The sequence below is a fragment of the Asparagus officinalis genome, chromosome 10, assembly GCF_001876935.1.
Source record: "Asparagus officinalis chromosome 10, Aspof.V1, whole genome shotgun sequence".
In the NCBI taxonomy this organism is placed as follows: Eukaryota; Viridiplantae; Streptophyta; class Magnoliopsida; order Asparagales; family Asparagaceae; genus Asparagus; species Asparagus officinalis.
The window spans coordinates 15,722,486-15,737,928 of record NC_033803.1 but is presented as its reverse complement, the minus strand read 5'-3'; positions in this window follow the sequence as shown (position 1 = coordinate 15,737,928).

Here is a 15,443-nt window from a genome sequence, read left to right as displayed (position 1 = left end):
CGAATCAGGAGGAAGCTGATAACACTACGGACCCAAAGTACTGTGCATACCACAGAAGGGTTGTTCATCCCACCAAGGATTGCTTTGCTCTCAGGAATAGCATTCAGACCTTGGTCGAAGCCGGCGTTATAACGCTAAGGTAAGCCAAATAAAAACGGCAAAACTCCGACCGGTATAAGAGTATAAACTGCTTCCTGACACTCCAAAGAGTATACGAGTATAAACTGTTTCTCAATCCTCCGACCGGTATAAGAGGTTAAACTACTCCCTGATACTCCAATAGGTATATGAGTCTAAACTGTTTCCCCACTTTTGACGGGAAGTTCCTGGAGAATATTAAGCTAATATTCTTAAGGATAACCCGGTTAGTTAACTGATAATAATGTCCGAACCAGTTCCGCAGAGGAAACTGGGGGTGGACGATTTATGTAACGGGAAGTTCCCAAAACCACAGCAATGTAATGAATAAGGACTCCCATTCAAGTTCTCACTGTGTCTGTGCACTCAACACTCTCTCTGTTAGAGTCTGGACGTAAAGTTCCTGATTGGTCAAACCTTCTTACAGTTAGGACCACAGTCAAAATCCCCTCTCGATTCTCCCAATGAACGAGAGGTCCACAAATCAAGCGATCAAACCTTCCTACAGTTAGGATCGTCTTAAACCTTCCATTCGGTCAAACCTATCTACAGTTAGGACCAAAACCGAAATCCCCTCTCGATTCCTCCAATGAACGAGAGGTCCACTTTCAAATCGAGTGATCAAACCTTCCTACAGTTAGGGTCACCTCAAACCTCCCACTTGGTCAAACCTTCCTACAGTTAGGACCAAAACCACGATTCATTCTCGATAAACGAGAAATTCATCTTTAGTTCGATAATCAAACCTTCCGACAGTTAGGGTTATCCGAATCTTTTTGATTCTCGGAGTGGAGATCCCACTCTTAGTTTCACCTTTCCGGATTCTGGGGGTGGAGATCCCACCTCGAGTCTCCTTTCCTTCTTTGTTCGGGGAATAGAATATAAAATTCTTCCTTCCCCATACCAATCCTTTTCGAAGAATTCAGGATTCATCCTAGGAAGTTTATCCCGAATCCTAAGCAGGGATAAGTCTGCGCCTAACACGTGCTTCCGGTTTAGTCTTTTTCCGTAGAAAAAGACACCAGAGTTCGATTCTGGGGTATTCTATCCTGAAACCTAAGCAAGGATAAGTCTGCGCCTGACACGCGCTGCCGGTCAGTTCTTAACCGTTTAAAAAGAACACCCGTTCACATATTCAACATTGTGACAGGTTGTTATTAATAACACCAAAATCCATGCCTTACACGCATGGGGAATTTCATCCTGAATCCTAAGAAAGGATATGCCGACGCCTAACACGCGTCGCCGGTTTAGTCTTTCCCCGTAGAAAAAGACACCAGAGTTCGATTCTGGGGTATTCTATCCTGAAACCTAAGCAAGGATAAGTCTGCGCCTGACACGCGCTGCCGGTCAGTTCTTAACCGTTTAAAAAGAACACCCGTTCACATATTCAACATTGTGACAGGTTGTTATTAATAACACCAAAATCCATGCCTTACACGCATGGGGAATTTCATCCTGAATCCTAAGAAAGGATATGCCGACGCCTAACACGCGTCGCCGGTTTAGTCTTTCCCCGTAGAAAAAGACACCAGAGTTCGATTCTGGGGTATTCTATCCTGAAACCTAAGCAAGGATAAGTCTGCGCCTGACACGCGCTGCCGGTCAGTTCTTAACCGTTTAAAAAGAACACCCGTTCACATATTCAACATTGTGACAGGTTGTTATTAATAACACCAAAATCCATGCCTTACACGCATGGGGAATGTCATCCTGAATCCTAAGAAAGGATATGTCGACACCTAACACGTGTCGCCGGTTTAGTCTTTTACCGATTGAAAAAGACACCAGAATACCAGTCTGGGGTATTTTTATCCCGAAGCCTAAGTAGGGATAAGTCAACGTCTAATACACGTTGCTGGGTAGCCTATTCCCATAACAATGGTAAAGCCTATGTATTCAACATCATAGCACAAAGTCTAAGAGAATTCACTCTCTTAGCACAACGTTACATGCGGAACGGATTTCGTCAATCCGCATGCTAGCCCGACTCAAACGGTAGTCGGTAAAGGCTAATCAAATCCGTTAAAGGCTTGGGGTTAGCCAAAAATCCTAAAGTCAACGCCTAACACGCGTCGCCGGGTAGTCTATTCCCGTGAGAAAGACGAAGTCTACGTATTCGAAGTCGTAGCATCAAGTCTAAGGGAGTTCATTCCTTTAGCACAACGTCACATGCGGAACGGACTTAAGACAATCCGCATGTAAGCCCGATTCAAACGGTAATCGGTAAAAGCATGTCAAATCCGTTGAAGGCTGAGGATTTGCCAAAAATCCTAAGTCAACGTCTGATACACGTTGCTGTTTAGTCTTTTCACAGGAGAAAGACGAAGTCTACGTATTCAATATCGTAGCACTAAAAGGGTTAACTCTTTTAGCTTAACGTCACATGCGGAACGGACTTGAACAATCCGCATGCTAGCCCGACTCAAACGGTAGTCGGTAAAGGCTCATCAAACCCGTTAATGGCTGAGGGTTTGCCAAAAATCCTATAAATACGAGAGTCACTGACGCATCAGCTTCATTAGTTGGTCTCGTGACTTGAGCATCCAGCGACATTCAAAACCCTAAGGTTAACGCCGGACAACGCATAACCCTAGGTCAACGCCAGTCAACGCGTTGCAATCAAACAGTCAACGTACGACGTCCAAAACCCTAAGGTCAACGCCGGACAACGCGTAACCCTAGGTCAACGCCAGTCAATGCGTTGCGATCAAAAAATCAACGTACGACGTTCAAAACCCTAGGTCAACGCCGGACAACGCGTAACCCTAGGTCAACGCCTATCAATGCGTTGCAATGAAAGAACTAACACTCCGAAGAGTATATGAGTATAAACTGCTCCTCAATCCTCCAACAGTGCATGAGGTTAAACTGCTTCTTAATACTCCAATAAGGTATACGAGTATAAACTATTCCCTATTGTTGGTTGAGAAGTTCCTGGAGAATATTTTCATTCTTAAGGATAACTCAACAACACTACGCCGGACAACGCGTCGCAAATAAAGACTCAACGCCGACAGTCGAGGGTCAGTTCTGTGTTCAACCAACAAGCACGAGCTAAAAATCAGAAAACCAGGAATTGACTTCAAGTTCGAATTTCCGACAACGGTCAGACAATAAATGCAGCACCGGAACCCTTACAGACATTCGACAAAGTACCGAATAGCCTGAAGGATTGAAGGAATCAAGAACACAAGTCATTCCAAGGTCCCATTACACCGACTGAAGGTGGGGACAATCATATCCAAAGTATTCCAGACTCTTCTATAAAAGAACGAGACTGAAATACTTTGGAGGGGGTATCTGTAGGCATATAAAATTGCTTATAGGTCCCTTTTGCTCAGCTCGGCACAAACCGACGAACCAACGAGGCGACGAGATCGACGAATCGCATCAAGCGACGGAATGCATCCATACACGTGCGGGATCAAGCCAAGGGTTCGAAGAGTCAACGAGTCATCCAACCAAAGGCATACTCGGACGAATGACGATCGAATCAAGATCGGTTTCGGACTCCAACTCAGAAGCGGATTTACTGCCTAATCGGGATCCGGATTTACTGCCAAATCAGGTCAACGAATCAAGTCTGGATAAATCAACCACAGAACCAAATCACAGATAGAAAAGGCGAAAAACACCGAAAAACCACCACCTAGAGGGGCTCGGCCGAAGCCGAGCCAACTTCAGGTGGCTCGGCCTAAGCCGAGCCACCTCAAGGTGGCTCGGCCAAGGCCGAGCCACCTCAAGGTGGCTCGGCCCAGAGCCGAGCCACCCTGAGGTGGCCGGCCCAGATCTGTGCCTAGGCACAGATCTGAGTGCCTATAAATAGGCTAGGCCTTGGTTCATTTTTGAGGGTTGGAAAATTTGGAGAGGCGAAGCCCTGCTGGATTGGAGACTCAGAACTTAACAAGATTCGAGCTTTGGGACATCAAGGACTTGCTCATCCAGATCTGGTGCTCGGCGATCATCAACGTCAAATAAGGCAGGTGTTCGAGAGGACCGGATCTCAGATCTACGCAGGCTACACTCCGGATCTAAGCTTGGTCTTAGATCCCGAGACTTGGACGATTGTTTCCTTGGTGAAACAATCCTCCCCGGCTATTATTTCCTTGGTGAAATAATACCCGTTGTACTGCGTAGATCCGACCGGATCTAGATCTCGCGGTGGTCCACGGCAAACAACCCCGGCGCAGGCAAAGAACCCACAAAGCGAGCGACCGCAAAACAGGAGCTCGTGATTCGTTCGACAAACAAGGAAACAAAGTTGTAATTTTTCATTTCTTTTTATTTGATTTTCGTTGTAACCGGATCTTATAAAAAGACCGGATCTTTGTAATCGATAAACAGTTACAAGAGAGTACAATGGAATCAATAACAAAGAAAGCAACGGTTTTTCCAGCGAACATCCATAGGCTTCTGAAGGAAACTGTGCGAAAGACCTTCAAGCAATGTTGGCACAAAAGAGGAGTTCAACCTCCACCTCCCACGAGGGAAACCAAGGTAGAGATTTCATTCCTTTCTATGTTCCAAACCCTCTTGGTCAAACCTTCCTACAGTTAGGACCAAAGACAAAATCCCCTCTCGATTCCTTCCACGACCGAGAGGTACAGTTTGAAATTGAATGATCAAACCTTTGGTTAGGATAGTTCCAAACCCTTTTTCGTCAAACCTTTCTACAGTTAGGGCCATAGCCAAAATCCCCTTTTGATTTTTTCCACGAACGATAGGTCCACTTTCAAATTGGACGATCAAATATTTGAATAGTTAGGATCGTTTCAAACCCTTATTGGTCAAACCTTCCTACAGTTATGGCCATAGCCAAAATCCCCTCTCGGTTCCTTCCACAAACGAGAAATCCACTTTCAAATCGAATAATTAAATCTTTAAATAGTTAGGGTTGTTCTAAGCTCCCTACTCGGCCAAACCTTCCTACAGTTAGGACCAAAATCGAAATGCCCTTACGATAAACAAGAGGTCTCCACCACAAAATTTATCATGTTAACAGTCACCTCTGATACTACAATTCCCTCGCTGATCCTTTTTAACAGGACGATGGGTCCACAAATCTATCATGTTAACAGTCACCTTTGAAAGTACAATTCCCTCACCAATCCTCTTCAACATGATGGTGGGTCCATAAAATCTATCATATTAATGATTACCTCTGAAAGTACAATTCCCTCACCAATCATCTTCAATAGGATGGTGGGTCCACAAAATCTATCATGTTAACAGTTACCTCTGATAGTACAATTCTCTTGCTGATCCTTTTTAATAGTACGACGGGTCAACAAATCTATCATGTTAACAGTCACCTCTTATAGTACAATTCCCTCGCTGATCCTTTTCAACAGGATGGCGGGTCCACAAAAACTATCACGTTAATGATTACCTCTAATAGTATAATAAACTTACCAGTCATCTTCAATAGGATGGTAAGTCCACAAAGTTGCTCAAAATTATAACAAACTCTTGTTACGTTAATAATCACCTCTGACAAAATCAACTTATCGACTCTCTTTAGTAGAGCGATAGGTCCCCAAAATCTTGTTCAAATCACAAGTACCCAAATTCTATCATGTTAACACTATACATCTGACAATGCACTTATCAATCCTCTTTAATAGGATGATAAGTCCACAAAGTCGCTCCAATCACGACAATCCTGTCACATTAACATTACACCTCTAACAAATCAACTTACCAATCTTGATCGATAGGATGGTAAGTTCTCAAAGTCGCTCCGATCATGACAATCCTATCACGTTAACACTAAATCTCTGACAAAATCTTCTACCAATCCTCTCCAATAGGATGGTGAGCCCATAAAACTATCATATTAACGATCACCTCTGATGATCGACTGCGTCATTCTCGCAAATGGCGTTGTCTGATCAGTTTTTACACTCATACATCCCTGAACGACCTGGTCCATTTCGAGTGTTCTAATATTTTTTTTTGAACAATCGATTGGTAATCGCCTACCACGTGATGGCTACTATATCAATCAATTGTTATACTCCTATGTCTCTGAATGATTTGATTACCCTAACACCGTCATTCCCGCAAATGATGTTGTTCGTCAATATCGGCCTTCCAAGCGATGTGCCCTATCGACTCTCCATTTCGAACAACGATCCACCAAGCGGCGAATCGTTATTTGAAACCTATCTTGGTCGTGCACATAGATGATCATTCAATTTAGGCTAAGTTGTTAATATTTAACGATATAACCTAACCTAGTTACGACTTAACGATCTTAATTAACCCAACCCTACGCCTCAAACGGCTAAGGGTAGAGAAGAAATCTTAGCATTATATCTAAGAGAAGCTTCTCGACAACTCATCATACTGAGGGAAATAGTATGGCTAGCCCAATTAAAATGGTAATCGGTAAAGGCAAATCAAACCCGTTGATAGCTGATGGTTTGCTAAAAATCCTAGGTGGCGATCATTAGCTACGAGTGAAGAGTTCAATTTTGCCGAGCTCATTAGAAGGCTCCTCATTTTATCTGAATGGTGGACATGTTGTAGGACTTAAGATCCAAAGTATTCCAGACCCCATGTAACCTGATTCAGGTCTGAAAACTTTGGAGGAGGTTTTTTAGGCAATAAAAATTACCTTTATCCCTGTACAGAAACTTGGAACAAGTAAAAGTGCTCAAGGGTCCATCTGAGTGAAGTCATACCCACCTGAGCAAAGTCAGGCCCGCCTGAAAGTCAAGTTTGCCTAAACGCTTGACTTCACGAAATAGACAAAAACACGGATATCTCCCAAACCAGATGGAATTTGTCGAAACGGACTGTGGCAAACCGAATTTTGTTGGGTTTGGTTAGCCTCGTCTCGTCGAGATAGTCGATTTTTTCATATATAATTTGTCCAATTCTGACTTACAGTTTGAAAGTTATAACCTGTTCTTCGTACCATATTCTGGAGCTCTCTTGAAGAGCAAGTTTGTCTGTAAAGGAGCTTACCTCACTTGAAGGTTTGAAGCTCACCTGCATGCTTAAAGCTCGCCTACATAAGGCAAAGCTCGTCTAAAGGCTTGAAGCTCGCCTGAAAGTTTGAAGCTCGCCTGCATGCTTGAAGCTTGCCTGCATAAGGCAAGCTCGCCCACAAGCTCGCTTGTATAGCCTTGCTTATGATGCTCGCTTGTAGTCCAAGCTCGCCTGCACAACCTAGCCTGCCCTGCGAGGCTTGCCAGCACAGCCTCGCCTGCATGACCCAGGCTAACCTAAAGGCCAAGCTCACTTGATGGCTTGACGTTTGCCTGCGAGGCTTGCGAGGCTAGCCTGCACCGCCTTGCCTAAGAGGCTTGTAATACCCTAGAGGGGGGGGGAGTGAATAGGGTTATGAGGCAATAAAAGTGCAATTAAATAAGACAATGCAATACACCACAAAATTTAAATGCTAAAACAATATAAAGGAGATGAGTTAGGGAATAGTTAGCCAATTGTGACACGCGATATGTTCATGAGGTTTTGTTCTCCGACCTACGTCCCCGCTCCCCACTCTCGAGGAGAATTTCACTATCACAACCCAGTTTGGAAGCCAGAACTTCTTCATAATGATCTCCTCTTGAGATCTCACAACCATACAGTAGATCTCCATGATATCAAGCTCTCCATAAGTTACAAATAAATGAAAACAAGCTCTCTTACAATAGCCCTATGGTAAGATGAAGAGATTGCAATTGAAGCTTGGGATGTGAGATCTGTAAGTGTGAAAACAATTGAAAGTTGAAGCTCTTTTTAAACAATAAACACAAACTCAAGAGATTTTAAATGCTTGCTTGATTACTAAAGTGAATGGGGTAGGTGGGTATTTATAAGCATTCAAGAGAACAACTAAACCCCAAAGAAACAGACAAAAACATTCAAAAACCGAGAAATCTAGAAACTATACAAAACTAGCCGTTAGAAGCTTATCAGTCGACTGACGGGGTTCATTAGTCGACTGATGAGCTGACCGTCGTAAGCGGTTTGCAGCTTGTAGGTTGACTGAAGAGTGTTAGACCCTAGAGGGGGGGGGGGGGATTAGGGTCTTATGCTAATCTAATCCCGATTAATTGCTAATTAAAAATATTATTGATAAATTTGTTCTTGCAAAAGATAGATATGAATAAGAACAATAAGAATATGCACAAATAAAATATAAGCCAAGCAAAACACAAACACACGATATGTTTATGAGGTTCGGTCACCACGACCTACGCCCCCGCTCCTCACCTCGAGGAGATCTCCACTATCACAATCCGGTTTGGAAGCCGGAACTTCTACACACTCGGTTTACAAGATCACCGAAAACCCTCACACTACACAATCACTAATTAATCACACTTTACACACTAAGTGTAGGAACCTAGCCCGTGTCCTCCTCCTCAAGTGCTCAGTTATAACATCTCCCTAGGTTTGTCAACCGACACCACTCCTATTGGATTAGACCCCGTCTCTCGCCTCACACTTCTCTCGGTGTACAAGTGTATTACAAGTGATTCTCATAAAAAAAGATTAAATACAATGGTTTGTTCTCAAATAACAAGTGAGAACACAATGAAGCTCACACTCACTAAATCAAACCCCACAATCCACACTATATAGTATGAAGATATTAAGCTCAATATGTGTATGTGATAACAGTGAATGAAACTCAATAAATATAGCTAATTGAAATGAAAATAAAATAACAAGCTATATAAGAGTTTAGAAAACTTCTCAAACAAGAAGAACAGTAGATGATGATCCCAATAGGATTTGAAAGCCACTTCTCGTTGTAGGAAAAAAAAACTTCTTTTGAAACAAACTGATGAAATCATCTTAAACAACTCTTAAACACTTTGTAAACTAAAGTAATCAATTCTCTTAGATAGTTCAAGTGTTGAATGCAGTAGGGTATTTATAACAACCCAATACATCAGTAAAAATTCACTTAGATTGACCAAAAAGCCCACAAAGAACAGTTGTAAAAAACTAGCCGTTGGAGAGATCTGACAGTTCGGTGGTCGACCGCGAAGCTCAAAAAATACAGATTATGAAAATATAAAGCTGGCGGTCGACTGCGACGGTCGACCGCGGCGGTCGACCGCGAAAGTCTCTGGATGTTTTCACGGTCGACCGTCACGGTCGACCGCGAGCACACAAAAGCAGTGCTAAGAAAAAAATAGCACTGGCGGTCGACCACAATCTGATACATGCTGAAAAACCTGTTTTAGATGATTTTAAAAATTCTTTAAAAATAGCAAATCAATTCCAAAAATAATAAAACTTTGGGAAAAGTTTCTAAATGATAAAATAAACATGTTAGAAAAGGAATTTTTGGAAAATCAATTTTCGTTTGCAAAAACACTCTGTTTTTGAAAAGTGTTCGTAAAACCTATATTTTACGAATATGAAAATTTTGATATGACTCATAAACACGTAAATATATCTCATGCATATATTATATGTATATAATAAAGTATGAATGAGCTATAAACATGAGATAAAAGATATTGTAACGACGTTTGATAAAAAATCATTTATGTGATAGAAAACATCAAAAATCGTGTTAAGTGTACATATATTGAGCTTACATATAAACAGAAAATATATGTAAGTAAACTAAACTTATACCTAGGTAAATCCACACATATAAACTTGAATCTTTAACGCTTGATTGTCATGTGTTGAAATACCTATAAAGAGAAACATAAACACAAAACTATAGGGTCAACAATCTCCCCCTTTTTGACGATGACAAACAATTTATACATGAATATGAAATATATACTGATAAACCACATATAAACTAATCATGTATACAACATGAATAAACCATACATGAATAAACCAATGAACATGAACATGAAAAAATAATAAATAAACCATATGTGGATTTTCTCCCCCTTTACCAACATCAAAAAGGGGAAAAAATAAAAAATAGGAGCAACGCTCCCCCTGCATATAAGCACAGATAAAAAGCCAAGTGAATTGCCAAAAGCTCCCCCTGTCAAATTGCATAAATGACATCTAAAGAGCATATTTAGGAGCTAAACAATAATTATCCATCCATAAACAATATATAATCCAAAGAACTCATCCTTAGCAACATATTTTCCACAAACAAAGCATGAAAATTGTTCTCACCATGCATAGTTCATAGAAAAGATAAATTAACACAATAAATCACAAATCATCACTTAAACATCAGAAACTACATAGTTTTCCATGAACATAGTTTGTTCCACAAAACTACAAACCATACATAAAATGTTTCACAAGGTCACATAGTTTTCCACAAAAGCATAGAGTTATTACAACTCAAACTAAAAACATGAGTATTAAGTTCTACAACTCAGAAATAAAACATCACCATAAGCATAGAAACAATCTCCACCATAAGCACAAAATTCAGTAAACACAATAAGCACCAAAATCAATCATCACCATCACCGTCACCATCAGAAGCATGGCCAGAGCCAGATGCAGATCCATCATTAGAGCCAGAATCAGATCCATCAGAAGGGCCCTCCTCAGAACCAGACTCAGAACTGGAAGAGGGATCCGGAATCCCGAGAGACTGACGCTGATAGGATAGAATAGTCCTAACATCCCTCTGGATAGTTGAGACCTAAGTCTCGAGATGATCCAAACAGGCACAAATATCAAAAGTGGAGGAGGTGGAAGCTCTAGACCGAGAAGATGAAGGCTTGGTAGGATCAGACAAAGAGGCAGAAAGTTGCATACGGGAGAGAGAGACTTTATCAAAGTACTCCTTACCCGGATCAACTTTGGGTTCATTAGTGAGAGCGACACCGAAGTGTTGAAGAATGAGGGTGATGAAACTACCAAAAGGAAGAAATTTATAATGCTTGCATGCCATGTTCTTAAGAAAAACATTTGCCCAATTCACTCTTATTTTGGCAAAAATGACATAAACAACATTAACCTTATCAGGAGTGAAATGATCAAAGCTACCGGTTTTGGTTATGAGATTATGAGCAACAATACGAGCTATGACTTTAGCGGTGGGATTGAGTGATTTGTTGTTCATAGGATAGGTGCAACCTGGCTTAAACAGGATATCATTCACAGCTTGATCAGTGTGCTCGACAGACATAAGCTCGACGTCGCTTGACGGGATCTTAAGGATTCCCGCAAGCTCGTCAGCATCAAAAGAAATCTGGATATTCTTGACAGATGTGGAGATGGTTTGGACACCATCAATAGTGGAAGTGACAGATACATTTGCATAAAACAGATATACCAGAAATGGATAATAAGGAACTTTATGTTCCACATCTAACAGTCTAGCCAAACCAACATCATGAAGAATTGTGTGAATGTCATACATGTCTAGTTGTTCGAATCTGATATATCTGGTGGGCAAAATTTTCAGTTTGCACAACTCCCTATATTTCTTAAATAGGGGTTTAAACAAAAGATAATCCTCATAATGAGAGGCAGTGATAGATGAGGAACTAGATTCAGGTTTAGATCGTTTCTTAGGAGGCATTGTTCTATTAGGGTTTTGAAAAGATGTGAAATGAGACAGAAATTGAATTAAAAACCCTAGATTAGACAAAAGAAACCCTAAGAGAGAATGAAGACCAGAGAGATGAGAGATTACCCAAATTGAGATGAAAAATATCCGCGGTCGAACGAAGAATTCCCGCGGGCGACCATGAAGAGGAAAGATCGTCAGTATTTGGGGAAAATTAGAAATGGGGAAAGTGAAAGGATCGGATCTTAGAGGAGATGAAGGAGAGCCTAGGATTAGCTCAGAGAGGAGATCAACGGTGGTGAAGAAATCGGGTCTAAAAAGATTTGAGAACAAAAACTAAAACCCGATAAGAAATAAAATCGAAGCTGAAAAAATTTCTTGCGGTCGACCGTGGCGGTCGACCGTAACAACTTACAGAAACATCGACGATCGACCATGACGGTCGACCGCAAGAAAGAAAAATGCATAGTCATTGTAAAATTGGATTTTGAGAAAGTTTTCAATTTAGTCCTTTAAGAATTTGTTTTATAAGATACCAAATATTTTATAAGATATATATAAAAGTTTTTAGCTATAAAATCATACAAATAATTTATTTTAGCTAAATAAGAGGGAAAATTTACATACAAAAACCAATTTTTCAAACCAAAAACAAAAACGAATAAAACAACAATAAGTGACATAAGAATCATTTTGGTACCCAAATCATTTTGGTACCACTAAACTTTGGGACATGACCCTTATCATTTAAATCCAAGGTCCTAGGGTTATGAACTAGCTTGGGCGTATTTTGTGCACCGATACGATCAAGGCAAAACTTGTAAACATGACCCATACGATTGCAATTTGTGCAATGTAGAGGTTTGAATGGTTTACATTGACCGAAATGAAATGCATGTGGTTCTTTTGCAAAGATAGATTTTTCTTTGCAATTATTTTGCAAACGAGGATTTCTTTTCAAATCGAAACAAAATATGACCAAATGACCAAAATGACCACAATAGTCACATTTGTACATATGAGCATGTTTATGATTTACACTATGTGTGTGTATATGTGTATGTGATGAAGAAGCTTGATGGGATGCACAATTATGAATAGGCTTGTTAATTTTTGATGCATTATGACAAAATTGAGCTAAATGGCCTTTAAGACCACAAATAGAACATTTGTGAATTTTGTCATACATATGTGCATAGTGAATAGGTTTCTTAGAAGAATTAACATTGAACTTTGCACATAAGTCCATAAGCTTTTTATTATTAGTAATACAAGTGTTTAGTGTTGAATCTAAAGTAGATATTCATTTTCTCATTTGATTCAACTCATCATTGTGCATACAAACATTGCTACTAGAAGTAGGATAAACAAGATTACTCATCATAGATTTCAACTTATCTACTTCTAACATAGCATCACGTTTTTCATGAAACAAACTAGCATTTTCATATTTCAAGTTTTCATTGCATTCTTTGAGAATTATATTTTCATTTGCAATAAAATTAAACTTAGTGGGTAGTGTTTCATGAGTGGATTTCATATTAACATACTTACTCTTTACATCAATATAGCAATTGTGTAACTTTTTAAACTCAAGAGCAAGTTCATCAAAAGTAATAGTATCATCGTTATTGCATACCTCACTAGGGTTATCACCTAGTGGAATTGTACAAGGAGATGAGGCTTCTTTAGAACTCAAAGTGGGATTTTCCAATGCTTGTTGAATAGCCTCCAATTCCCCTTCATGTGCTTCAATAAATTTCCATAAGGCGTAAGCACTATCAAAATTAGCAAATTTGTTAGAAAGCGATGAGTGAAAAGCATTAATCAAATATTCTAACAAAAGCTTGTTCATATTAAACAATCTTTTATCATTTTCACACCATTTGGATTTTTCCAAAATGAGAACAATATAGGCATCCTCAATAATTTCCCATAAATCGAATTGTTTAGATTGAACGAAAAGTTTGAATCTAACACGCCATTGAGCATAGGAAAAAATATCCAAACGAGGAGCAATATTAATAGCATATCCTAAACTAGATGAATCATACATATCCATAAAGATAATATGCAAGAAACAAAATGCAATCAACACTAGATTAGCACAAAAACGATAACTTGGATCTTTAACTCAAGGCGGTTAGTCCTTATATTAAAGAGCATCAATGTGACGCCCCTGGGTTCACACAAGGCTGCAGTCCTAGGTGAAACCAAGAATGTCAAACTTGCCATGCACCACACCGTGCAATAACATGTTTCACCATCACAATTCTATCACTCTAGTAGAGTCAATAATAGGTGTAGGTACAAAAAGCAAGTAAACCTTTACAACATCTATAGCATAGTCCTCAAATGTATAATACCAACTACAGTGGAGCCCAAAGAAATTATTACATAGCTAAAATGTAAAGCTGAACACTAAAGTGGTCCGCTATTAACCTGCGGCTCTCCGTGCTCCTGGCTCGTGACCTGAAAGGGGGAGGGACAACGAGCGTCAAAGCGCTAGCGAGTAACATCATAACCAACCCCAAGGGAAAAGGGCCTGTTGTTTAAGAAAATACAGTGAGTATATAATAGGTATAAAATCATTTATCTTACTAAATAGGGTTTTAGTATTTAGGAATTTACAACACGAGCATAGGTACGTCGAACGAAATAATCCAAACAAGGAAACCCTCATGTATATACCTTGTATCTCAAATTGTAAATCCCTAAACACCAGACCCGAGGTTCTAGTACAGAAAACAATAATAAAAGAAATACAGCTAATCTCAGAGCAAAAATACAGTTCCATACCATAGCTAATATGAACATCATGTTATTACTTACATGAATATCATATCGAGATTTACATAAGTGTTATGACATAAACTCACATGAGTGACATGTCAGAAAACGATTAAGTGTCCAAAACATAGACTATATAAATTAAACGTCTAACTCATGGACTGAATATAACTGTTGTCCAACGCATGGACCGGATGTGACCGTTGTCCAACGCATGGACCGGGTGTGACCGTTGTCCAACGCATGGACCGGATGGTAATGCATATCTAGCACGAGGATTAAAAATAGATATGCATGTCCAACACGAGGACTAAGAGGTAATGCTTGCCCAACACGAGGACTGTGGATTTTAGTCCAACACGAGGACTGTGAAATGGTGAAAATATCACTGGGATACATAGTGAAATCTACCTATATCAATTCACAGTCAAAATAGTGTATAAATTTATAATTGGTACCCTCAGGTCTTCTATCATGCCTGGGTACATAGTAAGACCAAATACCAATGTCAGATAGTCCAGGAAATCACTCGAACCTGAACAAATATTCAAAAATGTACAAAACAGGGAAAATACAACAGAGAGTGCTGCGGTCGACCGATCCGGTCGACCGAACTCTGGCACGAGCCTGGCGGTCGACCGCTAGGCATCTCGGTCGACTGACCAGACGTCGCGGTCGACCGGATAAATGTCGCGGTCGACCGAACAAACGTTGCGGTCGACCGAACAAACTTGGTGGTCGACCGAAGCCCTAAAACAAGCTCAGCGGTCGACCCTTTCCGGTCGACCGCCAAGCGGACAGAAACCCATATCTGAGTTTCTGTCAGCTAGAAACCTGAAACAAAATTCTTTGTTAAACAAAATCTAACTTGTAGAGGTGTCATGAATCAGTAAAATCGCGAAAATAAACCTTTAAAACTTTGCCACCAAGATTCCATAGATGTATAAACATGATTTACTCATCGTTAATAATAAAAGCAGGGTTTTTACTCCTTTCCTAGGTATTTTCAGATCTAGATCTGTTAACAGAAAAC